The 23629-nt window shown below is 45.4% G+C and overlaps 1 long non-coding RNA gene across 2 annotated transcripts in view; it reads right to left on the minus strand.

Annotated features, from left to right (window-relative positions):
- Positions 1 to 326: 326 nt before the first annotated feature.
- The window catches only part of LOC134943710 (uncharacterized), a 119480-nt gene continuing 96177 nt past the window's right edge, over positions 327 to 23629 (minus strand). The window contains exons 2-9 of one of the 2 annotated variants that reach the window (XR_010181696.1): positions 9494 to 9600; positions 9308 to 9407; positions 9120 to 9221; positions 8943 to 9033; positions 8708 to 8727; positions 3148 to 3283; positions 1597 to 1744; positions 327 to 468 (exon numbers count right to left, since the gene is read on the minus strand). This is a non-coding gene — a long non-coding RNA (uncharacterized LOC134943710). The remainder of the gene's footprint in view (positions 469 to 1596; positions 1745 to 3147; positions 3284 to 8707; positions 8728 to 8942; positions 9034 to 9119; positions 9222 to 9307; positions 9408 to 9493; positions 9601 to 23629) is intronic. The other variant, XR_010181695.1, reaches the window with a different exon arrangement.

Below are 23629 nucleotides of genomic sequence, written 5' to 3' on the forward strand. Positions count from 1 at the left end.
CATCAACATTGAAATGTATAAAAGTAAAATATAGATGTGATAAATGTGCCTGGTCTAAAGCTAATTTGTTTATTTTTGTGTAGTGGTGTAATTTGTGAATAAATGTGGTTACATGTTTTTATAAACAATAAGCTCCTAACTCTATTATTATTATTTTTTTGTTTAAAATAAAAAAAAAATAATCTTAAGTTAGATGTGTAAAATGTTTAAGGTAACCAATTTCTGCTAGCCAATCTGCTTTTCCTTTATTGCATTAATAAACACAACACCCGTTAAACTTGAAATACATTTTTTTTTAATTTATGAACATAAATTTTTTGGTAGCCTTTAACTTTTTTTTTTTTAAATTAAACATGTATTTTTAAGAATTTTTTTGCAGTAGCTCCACATTGGCCAGCAAGGCTTGAATGTGCTGTTGCATGCTGGCCAGAATGCCCGCAAAGGATGTTGTATGTCCAACTGCAACATCTGAAATTAAGAGGCAAAATAAACATTACTAACTTCCTCACATTACCTATTATACAAGCAAGGCACAAAGCACACTTTAATGCAGGCATGTCCAAACTGCGGCCCTCCAGCTGTTGTGAAACTACATATACCAGCATGTCTTGACCCAGTTTTGGTGTAAGAGAATGCAAAAGCTGTGTCAGGGCATGCTGGGATGTCTAGTTTCTCAACAGCTGGAGGGCCGCAGTTTGGACAGGCCTGATTTAATGGCAAAGTGACTACATCATGGATGTTTTAAGGATAAAACAGTAGCTGAACAACACACAAGCCTGCTCAGCAATGTTTTTTTTTTTAGAAAGTGTACCACACCATGGTATATTTACTAATATGGGAGTTCTATTTAAGATGGGACGTTGCCCATAGCAACCAATCAAATTCAACATATTATCTTGTAGAAGGGGACAAAAAAATTACAAGTATAATCTGATTGGTTGCTACGGGCAACATCCCATCTTAAATAGAACTACCATCTTAGTAAATGTAACACCATGTTGGGATTCATTCACATCTGGAGTGAAGCAGACTTATCTTTTTTGGGGTTGGCCCTGCATCATCACACTGCATATCAACATCTTCAGAAGGACAACATATCCTAGCATGCCCACACTCCCTGAAAGCCTGCCTTACTACATAAGGTCAAACAGCTTTTAAAATGTAAAAAAAATTTTTGTAGGAGTGTAACTTTCACAACACAAATCACTGTGTCCTTAGCCTGCCTGACAAAGTGAAGCATGCGACTTCAATGTGCAAATATTGGAATACCCAGGCACAAGTGTAAAACTCAAACAACATACTAAACTCCACTCAGGTCTAACTGTTTTGCTGATAATGTCGCACATATAAACCCTGTTGTCCAGGCAACCCTGTCAACATAATGAGTGTCGACCTAGAGTGGGCATCCTCAACATTGCAGACGTAGACACTGTACATCTAATGTTCCTCACACAAATGTAAATGCAACATCCATAACATGATGAAGAAGACAAACATTTTATCTTGGCAAAAGATTGGCCCCAGTACAACACTGCATTTATTAGAATGTGAAGTTAAATAATTTTCTAAATGAAATGTCAATGTGTGTGAACTTACTCTCCTCTACCACTTGACCACCTCCCTGAAGTGGCTCCGGGGCCTCTGCTGCCCATTCTGAAGGCGGGGATGGCGGCTGGATGGGGGATGGCGGCTGGATGGGGGATGTTATCTGGATGGGGGATGTCGGCTGGATAGGGGATGGTGGCTGGATGGGGGAAGGAGGCACTTAACATTAAAATATTCTGCAAATAATCTAAGTGTAATAATCATATTTTATGTAATGTGTTTAACTTACTGCGTCTACGGCGGATGCTAATTTGTTGGCGCAGCTCCGCCAACAGCTCTGGCGTGCGACGGCGGAGGTCACTTCACCACCTTTCGAGCTGTATGATGCTGCGCCGTGTCCGGGTGTGTGTCCGCAGTTTGCGGCGGACATCCGCGTAGGCCTCGCGCTTAACCCTATTGGGTATAAAGGGTCCTGCGCAGCCTACGCGGTGGTCCATGACCGCTATTAGCACGCGCAGTTCCCGGCGTGAAAAGGCAGCTGCGCGCATAGGGCCTAATTCTGAGTTGATCGCAGCAGGAACTTTGCTTGCAGTTGGGCAGATATAACATGTGCAGAGAGAGATAGATTTGGGTGTGGTGTGTTCAACTGCAATCTAAATTGCAGTGTAACAATAAAGCAGCCAGTATTTACCCTGCACAGAAACTAAATAACCCACCCAAATCTAACTCTCTCTGCAAATGTTATATCTGCCCCCCCTGCAGTGCACATGGTTTTGCCCAATTGCTAACAAACTTGCTGTTGCGATCAACTCAGAATTACCCCCATGGTGCCAATGGCGTTTTCCATACATGGGCATATATTTATAGTGTGTGGTGGCATTTGGTTGGTTGTAATTCTATGGTGTCAACTGTATTAAACTTTATTGATGTGTACATTAATGTGCAGGACAGTGTGTACAGTTAGCATCAGCGGAGATTCGCACCCGCGGAAACACACACACACACACACACACACTCACACTCACTCACAATCGCACACACACACACACACACACACACACACACACACACACACACACACACACACACACACACACACACACACACACACTCTTATTGTTTAAAATTTGTATTCCAAAGTCATGCTTCTAAATTACTATCATGGTAGGTTTGTAGGATAAAAGCAAAAAAACCCAAACATGTCAATGCTTCTATATATGTCTCTAGATAGTTATATAGATACATACACATACATATACCAGTAATATTTTCCCAGTATTCATAAACATATAAGTCTATATATATATATATATATAAAATTTAAAAATAAATATATATATATATATATATATATATATATATCTATGCAGTAACCCCGGCACTCACGTAATCCACAGCGGGATATGGCTTGCTCCTGTGCCTTCCCCGTCCGGGGTCTCCCTCCGGTATATGCAACAAAGGAACAAAGAGGCGGCACTCGGAGTCTTTATAATCAAGGTGTATTCACAAAAAGTGTCATCAACGTTTTGGGGACCAGTTCCCCTTCTTCAGGATAAAGTGACAGTGCATAAAACAGTTTAAATAACATTCCCCATTACTCACCCCCTTTACACGTGTGTTCCAACTTCTCAGCGTTACCAGCTGGCCGCCCGTCGGAGCCTCCGCTCGGCGCCTCCGTTCGCGTCAGCATGACCCGGAAGTGACGTCGCGGGACCCCTCCGATGTGGCCATGGTAACACTGTACACAAAACAACCAGATCATCAGTGTAACCAGCGTTTGCTGCAACATCTTAATGTATAAAATGACAACTCAGTCACTAAGTGCTTCTGTGCAAATCATTAAAACCATGCTATGCTCTAAATGATTAAACATATATTACAATAAAAGTTATACCTATGTAATCAATACGTGATTTAGAAGAAAATTCATTTCTAGAGCAACGAACCACATGCTTGGCATCCTGGTTACCCAGTGCTTCCACTATCATTGTTATATTAAACACCATACATGCCTCATCTAGGGCTGAAATACATATGTGTCATTCTACTGCGACTGTCACACAGTGCGCTGTCGATCAGAAAATGACACTACTCAATTAAATTCACTTAAAACATTACTTATTACCCTATCAAGGTGCATGAAAGATAAAAGGACCATTAAGTAATTTCTAAAAATTTATGGATCTTTCTACAAAATTTTATTTGAAATTTTTTTTTTCTTTATAGAAAATTAATCAGGCCCAAGTTGTCGTTGAGACCATTTGGTTTTAGCGTATTAAGCCTATGTATCCAAATTGACTCAAGTTGTAGGAGTCTTTTGCCCCTGTTGCCCCCCCGAGCTGACTCTGGGATGTGGTCTATAATACGATGTTTTAGGGTGGCCATACTATGACGATGTTCCACGAAGTGCTTAGCAACAGGCTGGTCCCCTCCTCCTGAGGCTAGAGCGTTTCTAATAGCCTGCCTGTGCTGTGCCATTCTAACCTTGAATTGGCACTCCGTTTTGCCTATATAGTAGCGCCCACACGGGCACATGATGGCATAGATCACAAATTTTGAACTGCAGGTTAATGGCCATTTGATTTTATAACTCTTCCCTGAACAAGGGTGGGAAATGGAATCACCTGGTGACATGTACGTGCAGGTCGTGCACCCGGTGCATTTAAAACACCCATTTTTTCTTGTCATGAAGTGGGTAGGTTTTGTCTTAAGTTTGGACATGTCTGTTTTAACCAATAAGTCTTTAATACTCCTGCCCTTTGTGTAGCTAGGCATCACTCGTGCACCCCGAAAAATTTCCAAATCTGGGTCACTTGATACTATAGGCCAAAGGGCCCGAAGTTTATGCTGCACTTGCCTGCTATTGGTTTTATATTCACATACCCAGGGGATAGTTTTAGACATATCTTTGGTATTAGCTGGTATAAATAAATCGTTTCTCTTTGCCGCAGTTGCTTTAATGCAGGCCGCAGAGAGTAATTTCTGTGGGTACCCTCTCTCTAGGAACCTGTGTTCCATTTCATCAAGTTGTGCATCCCTCATTTGTTCCTGACTATTGGTCCTGCACACTCGGAGGAACTGCGAATAGGGCAGGCCTTTGATGGTCGCAGGTGGATGGAAACTGTCGTGACGCAGTATTGTATTGCGGTCTGTAGGTTTCCTATACAGACATGTATCAAGCCTACCATCTTGAAGTTTGATCAAAATATCTAAAAAACAAATTTCTTGGGGACTGCTGACCAAAGTTAGTTTGGCTGGGCAATCGGATTGATTATGTAACTCGACCGCATTAATTAAATCCAAAACCTCCCCTCGCCACAGTATGAGTACATCGTCAATATAGCGAAAGTATAAAAATAGACGTTCTGCTATTGTTGGATTAGCCAGAAAGAGGTCACTTTCCACCTCCCACATGTAGGCGTTCGCGAACGAGGGTGCCACGGAGGATCCCATGGCACACCCCGTTCGTTGGCGAAAAAATTTGCCATCAAAAATGAAAAAATTATGTGACAAAGTGAATTGCAACAACTGCATAAAGAAATCAATGTCAGGGCCTACGTAAGAGATGTTGCCAGTAATCAGTCTCCTAACTGCCTGTAAACCCACCTGGTGCGGAATGCAGGTATACAAGCTGGTCACGTCTATGGTAACCAGGGAAACATCCCCTGGAACCTGTTCTATGTTGGCTAGTGTTTTCAACAAAGAACTGGAATCTTTCAAATGTGTACTGGTGCCCTGTACACAGGGTTGCAAATAAACATCGAGATAAATAGCCACTGGCTCACACAGAGACCCCCGGGCAGAAATGATGGGTCTGCCCGGTGGTCTCTGTGCGTCCTTGTGGATTTTCGGTATAGTATAGAACAGCGGAGACACAGGATATTCAGTTAATAATTTCGCATGCAAAGATCCATCGCGGGAGTATAAAGAAGAACTTAAAGTACTATTAGATCAAGCATGGGCGGAAGGCATTATTTCTTCTGAGGTGCATGAGGTCCACCGCGGCACTTCCTGAGCATTTTCAAACCCCCCTCTCCTCCCAAGTGCCCAGCTCGGGGGGCGGGGTTTCGCGGAATGACGCATTTGCGTCGTGACGTCACGACGCAATCGCGTCATTCTGCGAAACCCCACCCCCGAGCTGGGCACTCGGGAGGAGGGAGAAGGGGGAGCCAAGTCAGCCAGCGCTGCGCAGACGAGGGAGAGGCGGCTGAAGAGCAGGAAGAACCGCTTCAAATGTAAGTCAGCCCCTCTCCCTCTCTCTCTCTCCCCCCCCCCCACCACCTGCCGTACTGTGTAAAATGGGGACACCTGTCTGCCAGAATGTGTAAAATGGGGACACCTGTCTGCCGAAATGTGTAAAATGGGGACACTTGCCTGCTGGAATGTGTAAAATGGGGGCACGTGCCTGCCGTAATATGTAAAATGGGGACTCTTGCCTGTTGTACTGTGTAAAATGGGGACACTTGCCTGCCGGAATGTGTAAAATGGGGACACTTGCCTGCCGGAATGTGTAAAATGGGGACTCTTGCCTGCCGTAATGTGTAAAATGGGGGCACGTGCCTGCCGTAATGTGTAAAATGGGGACACTTGCCTGTTGTACTGTGTAAAATGGGGACTCTTGCCTGTTGTACTGTGTAAAATGGGGACTCTTGCCTGTTGAACTGTGTAAAATGGGGACTCTTGCCTGTTGTACTGTGTAAAATGGGGACACTTGCCTGTTGTACTGTGTAAAATGGGGGCACGTGCCTGCCGCAACACACTCTGAACTTTACCAACCTACCTAAATGCCATCAGTCCAAAAAAAAAAAAAAGTACAGACAGTTTTGGGATATGTTCCAATAATGAAAATTACAAAACTCAACCAATAGCCACATGTCTTGGCCTTCCATCGTACTTAATCTTTGCCATATCCCTGATTGTCTAATGACATGGGCATCATGGGAGTTCTCAGGGAACTTAGCATTCAGGGACAGGATCTGGAGGGATGGGCCACAAACAACCATTACATTCAGAGAATGAAACAGTTTCCTGTTTCTAAAGATTTCTTAATTATGTCTTGGCGCAACAATAGCAACATGTGTCCCATCCACAACCCCAATAACGTGTGGGAAGCGACTACCCCCTTCCTGAAATTGGCGCTTCACCACAGCCAGGGCACCAACATCCAAAGGCATTGATATAAATTGCTTAACTCGGGTTAGGAAAGCTTGGCTGACACGCCGCAGGACCTTACTGAACTGGCCCTGCGACATGCCAAACAGATCTCCTACGACATGCTGGTACGAACCAGTGGCCAAAAAATGTAACACAGCAAGGAATTGTGTCAATGCTGGTATTGCCTGCCGGAATGTGTAAAATGGGGACACTTGCCTGCCGGAATGTGTAAAATGGGGACTCTTGCCTGCCGCAATGTGTAAAATGGGGGCACGTGCCTGCCGTAATGTGTAAAATGGGGACACTTCCTGTTGTACTGTGTAAAATGGGGGCACGTGCCTGTTGTACTGTGTAAAATGGGGACTCTTGCCTGTTGTACTGTGTAAAATGGGGACTCTTGCCTGTTGTACTGTGTAAAATGGGAACTCTTGCTTGTTGTACTGTGTAAAATGGGGACACTTGCCTGTTGTACTGTGTAAAATGGGGGCACGTGCCTGCCGCAATGTGTAAAATGGGGACACGTGCCTGCTGTAATGTGTAAAATGAGGACTTTTTTTTCTTTTATCCTGTGGTGGCCGTGATGATGAGATCAGATGAGGCCACGGCCATCTTAACAAAGCCACGCCCATTTTAATGAGGTCACGCCCCTTACTTTTCCTCTTTATATCTATGGGGGGGGGGCGCATTTTTTCTTATGTGAATGGGGGAGGGGGGCGCATTTTTAAATCTCGCACTGGGAGCCAAATTGGCTAGAAACAGCCCTGGGTTAACACAATTAACCCAAATAAAAAAAACAAAAAAAACATTGTCTACAACAATCTTACACAACAAATATGATAAGGAGAACATTACAGATTAATTATCTAGTGAAACAATAATAAATACTCACAAAACACAAGCAACACACTCTGAACTTTACCAAGCTACCTAAATGCCATCAGTCCAAAAAAAAAAAAAGTACAGACAGTTTTGGGATACAAAACTAAATAAAAAAAAACACAAAACCTGAAATAATCCCGCACAATTTGAGCCCTTACAGCATTCCCACGGTTGGGCACACTCCCCCCAGGGAATGTCCGGCCAACCCCTGGCTCCTCATCCGGCAATTCCTCCGTGTGGGGAAGCTCTACGCGACTCCTTACAGCGATGTTATGTAGGATAGCGCACAGGACCACAATTTTACTTACCATCTCCGGCGAATACATGATGTTGCCACCAGTGCGGTGGAGCACACGAAAATGCCCTTTAAGAACACTAGTCGTGTGCTCCACCAGCTGTCTAGTGGCAGTAAGCGTGGAGTTAAATGCCGACTGTGGTCCTGGCCTGGGTTTACTGTAAGGAGTCATGAGCCAGGGGGTGCAAGGATATCCACGGTCTCCTGTTTGATAATATGAGAATAGAAAAAGGATAAAAAAAACATTAAAGAATGTAATTCCAACAATATGACTGTTCCAATAATGAAAATTACAAAACTCACCCAATAGCCACATGTCTTGGCCTTCCATCGTTCTTAATCTTTGCCATATCCCTGATTGTCTAATGACATGGGCATCATGGGAGTTCCCAGGGAACTTAGCATTCAGGGACAGGATCTGGAGGGATGGGCCACAAACAACCATTGTGTCAATGCTGGTATTGCTGTAGGATACCTAATGGATTGTTCTAGATCACTCTATATTATGGAGAGAGTGTCTAGGATTAGATGAGGTGGCAGTCTGTATCTGCGCAACACAACATCATCAGGCATCCTAAAAAGGAGGACACGGGTACAGAAAATTGGTGGCCTTGCACGCCTCCGTTGCCTTGGAGGATGAGGAGCCGGTTGGGGTTGGAGGGCTTGCGCCGGTTGGGGTGGGAGTGGTTCCTTGGGTTGGGGTGGGAGGGCTTCCACTGCCACATGAATGGACATCACCAACTTCAAATGAAGGTAAGAATCATTAAAACACACAATTAACACAACACATTGACATAAATTAAAAAATTTAAAAAAGTATGGGTGTTCACTTACTGCAGGAGCGTACTCCATATCTTCATGATGAAAATACGGAACAAACAACCCAAAAAAAAAACATTAATCCACAGTTAGCTAAGTACCTACAAAATAGGTTACCATCACAAATAACAAAGAGTTTTTGCAAAAAAACATACCCATATAATTACTGCAACAAGATATTAAATAGCTACTAAGTATGTTTTGTTTTTAACACAAAAAAAAAACAATAACCAAAAAATAGGCCACTTACCTGCTCAGAAAACCAACACAAAACTATGCACCAAAACACCAAACAAAACAGGCCTACTTCGGCAAAAAAACAAAAATAAATATAGAGACACCTACAAGAGAGAGAAATGGCAATAAGAAAAATAACATACACACTCTCCTAAACCCACACCATGCCACCCAGGGACAGGCAACTTACCTGCTCAGAATATAAAGGAACACTTGGTTGGTAAGTAGAAAAGAAAACTGGCCTACTTTGGCTCTCCAAAACTTTTATGCACCAAATTAACAATAGAGACACCTACAAGAGAGAGAAATTGCCAATAAGAAATAACATACACACTCTCACCAAACCCACACCATGCCACCCAGGGATAGGCAACTTACCTGCTCAGAATATAAAGGAACACTTGGTTGGTAAGAAGAAAAGAAAACTGGCCTACTTTGGCTCTCCAAAACTTTTATGCACCAAATTAACAAGAGACACCTACAAGAGAGAGAAATGGCCAATAAGAAATAACATACACACTCTCACCAAACCCACACCATGCCACCCAGGGATAGGCAACTTACCTGCTCAGAATATAAAGGAACACTTGGTTGGTAAAAAGAAAAGAAAACAAAACTGGCCTACTTTGGCTCTCCAAAACTTTTATGCACCAAATTAACAATAGAGACACCTACAAGAGAGAGAAATGGCCAATAAGAATTTAAAAAAACACTCTCACCACTAGAACGGGAACACTGCAAATTACATGTAACATAACTATTAGATACTACATGTAAACAAATATAATAAAATAAACATTAAACACCAAACAAAAAAAAAAAACATTTTAAACTACTACAAAGGACCATTGCACACCCATACATACTTGGTTTGGTAATATACTTTTTTATTTTAAAATACAAAAAATAGATGTGTTAAATACGCCATCCGCAACACAACAGTAAGAAATGTGCAAGCTAACAAACGCTCATTTTCATGCTATATACAGCAATAAAAACTCACTCTGAAATGTGCTAGGCCAGTGGTTTCCAAACTTTTTTGAGTCATGGCGCCCTAGCGTATAATAATTCTTTTCACGGCACCCCTAGTTTCTTATTGAGAAATTTGGAAAGAAATATTAAATTAAGTAAATTGTGTTTATATGTCATCCTTATGTTCAACTGTGTTGAGGGGAAAGATTTGCTTCTGTTTGTCTACATAGTTTATGACTTGCAGCCACCAGCACTAGTTTTGCCTATTACATTGACCATAAATAATTTGAATTGGTCCCGGACCACAAATCCAAGGCACCCCTGCAAGTGTCCTGAGGCACCCCAGGGAGCCACGGCACACAGTTTGGGAACCACTGTGCTAGGCACCACGTCCAGCTTGCTTGTGTCTTGATTCACGAATTCTCATCATACACCCACTCACACAGGCTGCAGTCAAGGCTTTTAAATAGCCAGGACAACAATTACTGGAAGTATTAGCATAATTGACACCTGTGCGAATTACCGCACTCGAAATCACACGCAGCTATAAATCGCTAGACACCTTTGCAAACACACATGACACCAGCAACATGGCTACTCGTGAGCAGATGGCAGCAGAGATGGAGATGGTGCAGCAGCAGATGTCCGCTTTGACACATAGGCGCCTAGCGCTGCGGAGGCAGATGCTGGAAGCTGCCAGTGCGGATGTTGAAAGTGCAGGACCCAGTACTGTTCAAACTCCATCTTCTGATACACAGGAGTTAGGAGTGAATCCCCTGCCAGACATAGATACTGGGGAAACTGAGGGAGATTCAGGACTACCATCTCAAACCCAAAGTACACAAGCAGCTAGTGAAGAGGAAGATGGTGAGGAGGGTCAGGACGATAGCTCACAGGCTTCATCAAAAAAACGAAGAAGACCCGCCTTCACTAAGTGGGAGTTACGTGTTTTGGTCACACAGGCCATGGAAAAAATTCATTGAGGCAGCAAAAACATGGGTGCTGCATCCAAAGATAGAATCTGGAGGGACATCACTGATTCTGTTAATGAAGTCGGCTCAATTGTCCGCACATCACAGGAAGTTAGAAGACGGTAAGTGTACACCATTTTCTGTCCAAATTATTATTATTACAAACTTAGCTAGATGTGATGTTGCCTATAGCAACCAAATACATAACATGTGTACTATCAAGGAAAACAGGTATTCTTAACTTTTATGTCCCTTGCCCCTAATTCTCATCACATATGCAGTTGGGCCGACTTCAAATCCCGCCTGAAGGGCAAGAGGTCCGCGGAGTGGAATGCCTCGAGGGCAACAGGGGGAGGTCCAGCTGCCACTGTGGAACCAGCTTGAGGAGCTGGCGATGGACTGTGTGAGCTACGAGGAGGGGGTTGGGGTGTCTCATATGGACACGGACCTGCCTGAAATAGTGAATCCACATGACTTGCCAGGTAAGTTTACACACACATATTCCGAAAAAAGAAATTTAGTGGTTCCAAAAGTCTAATGTTGTTTTTTTCTACCCTTTTTCCAAACATTCTTCTATTTTATTTTAACATAACACAGCACAGGTGGGTGAGCAGGTAGAGTCACAGGAGGGTTATGTGGCTGAGGCTGAGGTGGGGGGACCTAGTGTCTCTGCCACTGTGGGACCACAGATTCCATCGGTCCAGATTCCAACTGGCCCCCCACCCAACCCTCTGCTATCCCGGACATCCTGTCTCAAATTACCAGGTATGGTGAGAGCCTGAATGCTTTTCAGGACAGGATGATCCGGGAGGTAAGCCAGATACCTGTCCGGCTCACTGAGCACAGAACCAGTGTGGAGCAAGGTGTAGGTCAACTCTGCCAAGGTCTGGCAGAGATCAGGCAGGGCCAAGAGCAACTCGCCTCCTCGTTCCAACAAATTGCCAATTCCATTCTGCAAGGGCTCCAGGACATCACTGGCTGCCTTGCCCACAGTGGCAGAGAGCCAGCCACATCTGCTCCCTCCCCTCCCTCTGCCCAGGAAGAACATCCCACTGGGCAGGGCCCTCGAAGGTCACTTCGCAGACCGAGCCGTGAAGAACAACATCAGGCGGGGAAAAAGAAGAGAAAGTGACGTCTCTCCAGATGCCCAGCACCCATGTTTGACATGTTGCCTCGATGTTTTATTTTTTTTTGCTTGTGTGGCCAGAATGTACAACTCCCTCAAGGTGAAAGGTTTTTTTATTTTATTTAAGATTTGTAGCCTGTGAGTTATTTTCGTGTACACCTGAGCCATCTTCCTCTTCCTAGCGTGCTGTGTATGTTTGGGTTGGTGTATTGGTTCCAGAATCGACCTCAGTTGCCCTGAAAGTATCGTCTGGCTGGGGGTTCACAACATATACGTAGTAAATATTAAACATCATATTTTGTCAGAAGATGGGGTTACCATAGTACTGGGTTCTGCTATGTCAAATTTGGCACTGCCATCTGCTTGTTGCTATGTCCATCTTTGTATGTGATGCTCATTTGTAGCCATGTTGTGTTGCTGCTTTACTTTATTTATTGAAGTAAAATAAAAAAAAATAAAAAAATTGTTTGTGTGTTTTATTAAAGGTTATGCACTCTGGAAAACTGTGCCCTGTAAACTTTAACATGGCATATTGACATTTGTAGAACAAGGGAACAATCAGAATATTCATACAAACATTGAATATTATAATTGTAAAAATGTATGCCTTGCACAACACCTAACTGGGCATATAAAAAATACAAACATTAGATTTGAACTTGGGTTACTAGCAGTGGTGCAAGTGTGTGGGTACGGGTGGGTACGGCGTACCCATAAGAATTTAGCCGTGGGTACGCCGTACCCACACCGACGGGCCGCCGCTCCTCTTCCCTCCCTCCCTCTGCTGCTCCCCACCACACCGCCGCTGATGTGAGGGAAGGAGAGCGCAGCCTGCGCCTCTCCTTCCCCTCAGTCTCCGGCGGGTGTCTCAGTTTAATTCAGCGCCGATCCGTGAGCCAATCAGAGCTCGCGGGTGCGAGCTCTGATTGGCTCACGGATCGGCGCTGAATTAGACTGAGACACCCGCCGGAGACTGAGGGGAAGGAGAGGCGCAGGCTGCGCTCTCCTTCCCTCACACAGACAGGACGGCGACGGCAGTGGCAGCGGTGAGCAGGGGAGGGGGGGGCATGTATACCTGACACTGGGGGATATCTGGCACTGGGGGGGCATGTTATACCTGGCACTGGGGATATCTGGCACTGGGGGCATATCTGGCACTGGGGGATATCTGGCACTGGGGGATATCTGGCACTGGGGGGGGGCATGTATACCAGGCACTGGGGGGTATCTGGCACTGGGGGGGCATGTATACCTGGCACTGGGAGCATATCTGGCACTGGGGGACTTGTGTACCTGGCACTGGGGGATATCTGGCACTGGGGGGGCATGTATACCTGGCACTGGGAGCATATCTGGCACTGAGGGGGACTTTTGTACCTGGCACTGGGGGATATCTGGCACTGGGGGCATATCTGGCACTGGAAGGACATGTGTATCTGGCACTGGGGGCATATCTGGCACTGGGGGGCATATCTGGCACTGGGGGGACATGTGTATCTGGCACTGTGGCCATATCTGGCACTGCGGAGACATGTGTATCTGGCACTGGGGCATATCTGAGACTGAGGGCATAAATGGCAATGGGGGCATACTTGTGTATCTGGCACTGGGGGCATTTCTGTATCTGGCACTGGGGGCATATCTGGCACTGTGGGCATATCTGGCACTGGGGGCATACTTGTGTATCTGGCACTGGGGGCATATCTGGCACTGTGGGGGCATTTCTGTATCTGGCACTGGGGGGCAATGTATATTTGACACAGTGGGGGCATTTGTGTATCTGGCACTGTGGGGCAATGTGTATCTGACACTGTAAGGCAATGTATATCTGGCACTCTGGGGGCATTTGTGTATCTGGCACTGTGAGGCAATGTGTATCTGGCACTGTGAGGCAATGTGTATCTGGCACTCTGGGGACATTTGTGTATCTGGCACTCTGGGGGCATTTGTGTATCTGGCACAATGAGGCAATGTGTATCTGGCACTGTGGGGCAATGTATATCTGGCACTGTGGGGCAATGTGTATCTGGCACTATTGGGGTCATATGTGTATCTGCCCCTTCCCCCATATGTGTATCACGCCCAATTTTCATTGGCCACGCCCCATGTGGCATTTGGCCACACCCATTTTTTTGCGTGCGACTTCGGCACGCGCACACAGTACCCGTAAGACATTTTTTATACTTGCACCACTGGTTACTAGGGGCAACATGGCATAGTGTTAGATATGGACACATATTCCCACAAACAAATAAAACATTTGTATTAAGTAACATTAAGTGTAGGCTGCATTATGTAACTCATGTTATTTGGTATGTACAAAGGAAGATGTCTATGTCGAGAACATTTAGCTGATGTAGTTTATAAGTTGGTTTATTCACACTTGATTAAATTGCAAAGTATTCATCAAATAATTAAAACATGCAGTTAACATCAAAGTATTTCACCAAATAATTAAAATACAGTGCATTATTTGTGAGTATGTCAGATTTATACCTGGTAAATTTAAAATTGCTATGTGGGCATACAATTGCTGTTTGGAGTCATTTGTAACTGCAGTGTTTGGCAAGTAATTGGTCAACAGGTGAATTAATTTGCCAATTAATTGCTAATTAGGGCAGACACACTTGTAACAGTACTTCGCAAGTGCTGAGTATTCGCAGACTTACTCCTCGGCTGCGTCAAGATAGCGAACATTTGTTGTGTACTTTATACCATCGGCTACGCATTTCTGCACAAAACACGCCTACTGCCGGTTGCATACTCCCACACTAGCCGCCCACTTTCACATCCATTTCGTTAGATAGCGAAGCCGAGCCTCTGCCACACCTCCATCACTCCCTGTTTTCGGTGATGTATTACGAGCTGATTTTCAGTTATTAATTTTGCACAAGCGTCGTATCGCTCCCTTTGCGCACGCGCATTTCTGCTTTCGCGCATGCGCAGTTTGCGATTTTTTGCCGTTTGCGATGCGATGAACTGCTACGATCAACTCGGAATGAGGGCCTGAGTGAGATACATGAAATGGAGATCACACAGCAGCTATATTCACACACACAGAGTCACGGTTTTTACAATGCAGAAATTATGACATGCAATAAAACTGCACTGGACTAGCAATACATAGTAGTACTAAAAACATAGAAACATAGAATTTGTCGGCAGATAAGAACCACTGGGCCCATCTAGTCTGCCCCTTTTTTTTTTACATTATTTTTATCTCTAACCTTATTTGATCCTTATTTCTTTGTAAGGATATCCTTATGTCTATCCCATGAATGTTTAAATTGCTCTACTGTCTTAGCCTCTACCACCTCTGATGGGAGGCTATTCCACTTGTCCACTACCCTTTCTGTTAAGTAATTTTTCCGCAAATTTCCCCTTAACCTCCCCCCCCTCCAGTCTCAGTGCATGTCCTCGTGTCCTATTGCTTCTCTTCATTTGGAGAATGTTTCCCTCCTGCACTTTGTTAAAACCCTTGATATATTTGAAAGTTTCTATCATGTCCCCCCTTTCCCTTCTCTGCTCCAAACTATACATATTGAGATTTCTTAGTCTTTCTGGGTATGTTTTGTGATGTAGGCCGTGCACCATTTTAGTTGCCTTTCTTTGGACAGTTTCTAATGTATCAATAACCTTTTGAAGATATGGCCTTCAGAATTGAACACAGTATTCTAGATGAGGCCGTAGCAATGACCTATACAGTGGCATTATCAGAGCCGTAACTAGGACAGGCTAAGGGGGCATGTGCCCAGGGTGCAGGATTCGAGGGGGCGCCAAGGAGTTAGAGATGAGCGGGTTCGGTTCCTCGGAATCCGAACCCACCCGAACTTCAGTTTTTTTTACACGGGGCCGAGCGACTCGGATCTTCCCGCCTTGCTCGGTTAACCCGAGCGCGCCCGAACGTCATCATCCCGCTGTCGGATTCTCGCGAGGCTCGGATTCTATCGCGAGACTCGGATTCTATATAAGGAGCCGCGCGTCGCCGCCATTTTCACACGTGCATTGAGATTCATAGGGAGAGGACGTGGCTGGCGTCCTCTCCGTTTATAGAGAAGAGAGTGAGACTAGAGTAGAGAGAGACACAGTAGTAATTTTGGGGAGCATTAGGAGGAGTACTTTAGGAGGAGTACTACTACTTGCTGAAGTGATAGATAGATAGTGTGACTGTATAATGTATATCTGACTTGTGGGGGAGACACTGACAGTGGGGAGCAGTTAGAGTCTGAGAGCAGGACTTGCTGCCAGAGTGCCACACTGCCATTGTGACCACACTGACCACCAGTATAATATATATTGTGATTGTCTGCTTAGGAGTACTACTTGCAAGTTGCTGATAGTGTGACCAGTGACCTGACCACCAGTTTAATAATCACCACCAGTTTAATATATATAATATATATATATAATTGTATATAATATATATATAATATTGTATACCACCTACCCGTTTTTTTTTTCTTTCTTCTTCTTTATACATACTACTATAGTAGCTTACTGTAGCAGTCTGCGGTGCTGCTGAGCTGACAGTGTCCAGCAGGTCCGTCATCAGTCATTACATAATAAATATATATTATATACCTGTCCGGCTGCAGTACTAGTGATATTATATATATATATATATATATATTGATTTCATCTCATTATCATCCAGTCTATATTAGCAGCAGACACAGTACGGTAGTCCACGGCTGTAGCTACCTCTGTGTCGGCAGTCGCTGGTCCATCCATAATTGTATACCACCTACCCGTGGTTTTTTTTCTTTTTCTTTCTTCTTTATACATACTACTATAGTAGCTTACTGTAGCAGTCTGCGGTGCTGCTGAGCTGACAGTGTCCAGCAGGTCCGTCATCAGTCATTACATAATAAATATATCTACCTGTCCGGCTGCAGTACTAGTGTGATATTATATATATATATATTGATTTCATCTCATTATCAACCAGTCTATATTAGCAGCAGACACAGTACGGTAGTCCACGGCTGTAGCTACCTCTGTGTCGGCAGTCGCTGGTCCATCCATAATTGTATACCACCTACCCGTGGTTTTTTTTTTCTTTCTTCTTTATACATACTACTATAGTAGCTTACTGTAGCAGTCTGCGGTGCTGCTGAGCTGACAGTGTCCAGCAGGTCCGTCATCAGTCATTACATAATAAATATATATTATATACCTGTCCGGCTGCAGTACTAGTGATATTATATATATATATATATATTGATTTCATCTCATTATCATCCAGTCTATATTAGCAGCAGACACAGTACGGTAGTCCACGGCTGTAGCTACCTCTGTGTCGGCAGTCGCTCGTCCATCCATAAATATACTAGTATCCATCCATCTCCATTGTTTACCTGAGGTGCCTTTTAGTTGTGCCTATTAAAATATGGAGAACAAAAATGTTGAGGTTCCAAAATTAGGGAAAGATCAAGATCCACTTCCACCTCGTGCTGAAGCTGCTGCCACTAGTCATGGACGAGACGATGAAATGCCAGCAACGTCGTCTGCCAAGGCCGATGCCCAATGTCATAGTACAGAGCATGTAAAATCCAAAACACCAAATATCAGTAAAAAAAGGACTCCAAAATCTAAAATAAAATTGTCGGAGGAGAAGCGTAAACTTGCCAATATGCCATTTACCACACGGAGTGGCAAGGAACGGCTGAGGCCCTGGCCTATGTTCATGGCTAGTGGTTCAGCTTCACATGAGGATGGAAGCACTCAGCCTCTTGCTAGAAAAATGAAAAGACTCAAGCTGGCAAAAGCACCGCAAAGAACTGTGCGTTCTTCGAAATCCCAAATCCACAAGGAGAGTCCAATTGTGTCGGTTGCGATGCCTGACCTTCCCAACACTGGACGTGAAGAGCATGCGCCTTCCACCATTTGCACGCCCCCTGCAAGTGCTGGAAGGAGCACCCGCAGTCCAGTTCCTGATAGTCAGATTGAAGATGTCAGTGTTGAAGTACACCAGGATGAGGAGGATATGGGTGTTGCTGGCGCTGGGGAGGAAATTGACAAGGAGGATTCTGATGGTGAGGTGGTTTGTTTAAGTCAGGCACCCGGGGAGACACCTGTTGTCCGTGGGAGGAATATGGCCGTTGACATGCCTGGTGAAAATACCAAAAAAATCAGCTCTTCGGTGTGGAAGTATTTCAACAGAAATGCGGACAACATTTGTCAAGCCGTGTGTTGCCTTTGTCAAGCTGTAATAAGTAGGGGTAAGGACGTTAACCACCTCGGAACATCCTCCCTTATACGTCACCTGCAGCGCATTCATAATAAGTCAGTGACAAGTTCAAAAACTTTGGGCGACAGCGGAAGCAGTCCACTGACCAGTAAATCCCTTCCTCTTGTAACCAAGCTCACGCAAACCACCCCACCAACTCCCTCAGTGTCAATTTCCTCCTTCCCCAGGAATGCCAATAGTCCTGCAGGCCATGTCACTGGCAATTCTGACGAGTCCTCTCCTGCCTGGGATTCCTCCGATGCATCCTTGCGTGTAACGCCTACTGCTGCTGGCGCTGCTGTTGTTGCTGCTGGGAGTCGATGGTCATCCCAGAGGGGAAGTCGTACTCGTAAGCCCACTTTTACTACTTCCACCAAGCAATTGACTGTCCAACAGTCCTTTGCGAAGAAGATGAAATATCACAGCAGTCATCCTGCTGCAAAGCGGATAACTGAGGCCTTGGCATCCTGGGTGGTGAGAAACGTGGTTCCGGTATCCATCATTACTGCAGAGCCAACTAGAGACTTGTTGGAGGTACTGTGTCCCCGGTACCAAATACCATCTAGGTTCCATTTCTCTAGGCAGGCGATACCGAAAATGTACACAGACCTCAGAAAAGAGTCACCAGTGTCCTAAAAAATGCAGTTGTACCCAATGTCCACTTAACCACGGACATGTGGACAAGTGGAGCAGGGCAGGGTCAGGACTATATGACTGTGACAGCCCACTGGGTAGATGTATGGACTCCCGCCGCAAGAACAGCAGCGGCGGCACCAGTAGCAGCATCTCGCAAACGCCAACTCTTTCCTAGGCAGGCTACGCTTTGTATCACCGGTTTCCAGAATACGCACACAGCTGAAAACCTCTTACGGCAACTGAGGAAGATCATCGCGGAATGGCTTACCCCAATTGGACTCTCCTGTGGATTTGTGGCATCGGACAACGCCAGCAATATTGTGTGCGCATTAAATCTGGGCAAATTCCAGCACGTCCCATGTTTTGCACATACCTTGAATTTGGTGGTGCAGAATTTTTTAAAAAACGACAGGGGCGTGCAAGAGATGCTGTCGGTGGCCAGAAGAATTGCGGGACACTTTCGGCGTACAGGCACCACGTACAGAAGACTGGAGTAACACCAAAAACGCCTGAACCTGCCCTGCCATCATCTGAAGCAAGAAGTGGTAACGAGGTGGAATTCAACCCTATATATGCTTCAGAGGTTGGAGGAGCAGCAAAAGGCCATTCAAGCCTATACAATTCAGCACGATATAGGAGGTGGAATGCACCTGTCTCAAGCGCAGTGGAGAATGATTTCAACGTTGTGCAAGGTTCTGCTGCCCTTTGAACTTGCCACACGTGAAGTCAGTTCAGACACTGCCAGCCTGAGTCAGGTCATTCCCCTCATCAGGCTTTTGCAGAAGAAGCTGGAGACATTGAAGGAGGAGCTAACACGGAGCGATTCCGCTAGGCATGTGGGACTTGTGGATGGAGCCCTTAATTCGCTTAACAAGGATTCACGGGTGGTCAATCTGTTGAAATCAGAGCACTACATTTTGGCCACCGTGCTCGATCCTAGATTTAAAACCTACCTTGGATCTCTGTTTCCGGCAGACACAAGTCTGCTGGGGTTCAAAGACCTGCTGGTGAGAAAATTGTCAAGTCAAGCGGAACGCGACCTGTCAACATCTCCTCCTTCACATTCTCCCGCAACTGGGGGTGCGAGGAAAAGGCTCAGAATTCCGAGCCCACCCGCTGGCGGTGATGCAGGGCAGTCTGGAGCGACTGCTGATGCTGACATCTGGTCCGGACTGAAGGACCTGTCAAGGATTACGGACATGTCGTCTACTGTCACTGCATATGATTCTCTCCCCATTGAAAGAATGGTGGAGGATTATATGAGTGACCGCATCCAAGTAGGCACGTCACACAGTCCGTACTTATACTGGCAGGAAAAAGAGGCAATTTGGAGGCCCTTGCACAAACTGGCTTTATTCTACCTAAGTTGCCCTCCCACAAGTGTGTACTCCGAAAGAGTGTTTAGTGCCGCCGCTCACCTTGTCAGCAATCGGCGTACGAGGTTACTTCCAGAAAATGTGGAGAAGATGATGTTCATTAAAATGAATTATAATCAATTCCTCCGTGGAGACATTGACCAGCAGCAATTGCCTCCACAAAGTACACAGGGAGCTGAGATGGTGGATTCCAGTGGGGACGAATTGATAATCTGTGAGGAAGGGGATGTACACGGTGATATATCGGAGGATGATGATGAGGTGGACATCTTGCCTCTGTAGAGCCAGTTTGTGCAAGGAGAGATTAATTGCTTCTTTTTTGGTGGGGGTCCAAACCAACCCGTCATTTCAGTCACAGTCGTGTGGCAGACCCTGTCACTGAAATGATGGGTTGGTTAAAGTGTGCATGTCCTGTTTATACAACATAAGGGTGGGTGGGAGGGCCCAAGGACAATTCCATCTTGCACCTCTTTTTTCTTTAATTTTTCTTTGCGTCATGTGCTGTTTGGGGAGTGTTTTTTGGAAGGGCCATCCTGCGTGACACTGCAGTGCCACTCCTAGATGGGCCCGGTGTTTGTGTCGGCCACTAGGGTCGCTTATCTTACTCACACAGCTACCTCATTGCGCCTCTTTTTTTCTTTGCGTCATGTGCTGTTTGGGGAGTGTTTTTTGGAAGGGCCATCCTGCGTGACACTGCAGTGCCACTCCTAGATGGGCCCGGTGTTTGTGTCGGCCACTAGGGTCGCTTATCTTACTCACACAGCTACCTCATTGCGCCTCTTTTTTCTTTGCGTCATGTGCTGTTTGGGGAGTGTTTTTTGGAAGGGCCATCCTGCGTGACACTGCAGTGCCACTCCTAGATGGGCCCGGTGTTTGTGTCGGCCACTAGGGTCGCTTATCTTACTCACACAGCTACCTCATTGCGCCTCTTTTTTTCTTTGCGTCATGTGCTGTTTGGGGAGTGTTTTTTGGAAGGGCCATCCTGCGTGACACTGCAGTGCCACTCCTAGATGGGCCCGGTGTTTGTGTCGGCCACTAGGGTCGCTTATCTTACTCACACAGCTACCTCATTGCGCCTCTTTTTTTCTTTGCGTCATGTGCTGTTTGGGGAGTGTTTTTTGGAAGGGCCATCCTGCGTGACACTGCAGTGCCACTCCTAGATGGGCCCGGTGTTTGTGTCGGCCACTAGGGTCGCTTATCTTACTCACACAGCTACCTCATTGCGCCTCTTTTTTTCTTTGCGTCATGTGCTGTTTGGGGAGTGTTTTTTGGAAGGGCCATCCTGCGTGACACTGCAGTGCCACTCCTAGACGGGCCCGGTGTTTGTGTCGGCCACTAGGGTCGCTTATCTTACTCACACAGCTACCTCATTGCGCCTCTTTTTTTCTTTGCGTCATGTGCTGTTTGGGGAGTGTTTTTTGGAAGGGCCATCCTGCGTGACACTGCAGTGCCACTCCTAGATGGGCCCGGTGTTTGTGTCGGCCACTAGGGTCGCTTATCTTACTCACACAGCTACCTCATTGCGCCTCTTTTTTTCTTTGCGTCATGTGCTGTTTGGGGAGTGTTTTTTGGAAGGGCCATCCTGCGTGACACTGCAGTGCCACTCCTAGATGGGCCCGGTGTTTGTGTCGGCCACTAGGGTCGCTTATCTTACTCACACAGCTACCTCATTGCGCCTCTTTTTTTCTTTGCGTCATGTGCTGTTTGGGGAGTGTTTTTTGGAAGGGCCATCCTGCGTGACACTGCAGTGCCACTCCTAGATGGGCCCGGTGTTTGTGTCGGCAACTAGGGTCGCTTAGCTTAGTCATCCAGCGACCTCAGTGCAAATTTTAGGACTAAAAATAATATTGTGAGGTGTGAGGTATTCAGAATAGACTGAAAATGAGTGGAAATTATGGTTTTTGAGGTTAATAATACTTTGGGATCAAAATGACCCCCAAATTCTATGATTTAAGCTGTTTTTTAGTGTTTTTTGAAAAAAACACCCGAATCCAAAACACACCCGAATCCGACAAAAAAGATTCGGTGAGGTTTTGCCAAAACGCGGTCGAACCCAAAACACGGCCGCGGAACCGAACCCAAAACCAAAACACAAAACCCGAAAAATTTCAAGTGCACATCTCTACAAGGAGTTACAGAGAAGCAGTTTTTTTTGTTTAGTTTTTTTTACCGGCAGTGCTGTGCTGCTCCAGTGAGACAGCAGACAGCTCCCAGGGCAATGTATCTTACCCACCTGTCTGCCCGCAGCTGGCTCCGACGCTGTGTGGGTTAGCTCCAGTACCTGGGATCTCTCCCATGTTGGCTACTGTCTTAAACTCTCTTCTTTGCCATGCAATGCTGCGACTAGCATGCGGTGCACCATACAAGCTACTATAGAAGCGCACTGTGCACCCAGTTAGCAGTATCAACCTACGCTTTGCCTCCCAGATGTGGGGATTTGGTGTAGCTTATAGGGGGGTGTAGTGCAGTGATGTAGTGTACCATATAGGGTATGTAATGTGGTCATGTATTGCAGTATACAGGGGCATGTAGTGCACCGATGTGGTGTAGCATATAAGGGGATGTAGTGTAGTGATGTAGTGTAGCATATAGGGTATGTAGTGGAGTGCATAGGGGCATGTAGTGTAGTAATGTAGTTCAGTGTGTAGGGGATGTAGTATAGTGATGTAGCGCAGTGGATAGGGGAGTAGCGCAGTGATGAAGTGTTATGATATAATGCATGGTATGGGGACACACAGAGGAGCATGTAATTGAACATGCTGGCGGGGCATGTGACGCATAGGGCATTTGAGGCACAAAGGGGAATATTGTCCAGTGGTAGCCCCTTTTTTCAAAATATTTGAAAATCTGATTATTTTAGTCTGATAGGTTTATTTTTTGTGTGGTGGTGGTGGGGTATGGGGGTAGGGGGGCTTCAAATTACTGCCTTGCCTCGGGTGACGAAGTTTCGGCCCTGGCATTATTACTTCTTTCTTTCTGCTGCTGATTCCTCTCCCAATGCAGCCAAGCATCTGACTAGCCTTCCTCATTACCTTGTTACATTGCTTACCTGCCTTTAAGTCATCTGAAATAATGACGCCTAGATCCCTTTCCTCCTCAGTAGTTTCCAGTATAGTGCCATTAATACTATATTTAGCCTTTGGATTTTTGAGACCCAAGTGCATGATTTTGCATTTTTTGGCATTAAACTATAATTGCCACACTCTTGACCATTCCTCTAGTCTACCTAGATCCTCAATCATTTGTTTTACCCCACCTGGTGTGTCTACCCTGTTGCATACCTTTGTGTCATCTGCAAAAAGGCATACATTCCCTTTAATGCCATTTGCAATGTCACCAATAAAGATAATAAAAAGCACTGGTCCAAGTACAGATCCCTGGGGTACTCCA

Source organism: Pseudophryne corroboree, chromosome 7 (assembly GCF_028390025.1).
Source record: "Pseudophryne corroboree isolate aPseCor3 chromosome 7, aPseCor3.hap2, whole genome shotgun sequence".
Classification (NCBI taxonomy): domain Eukaryota; kingdom Metazoa; phylum Chordata; class Amphibia; order Anura; family Myobatrachidae; genus Pseudophryne; species Pseudophryne corroboree.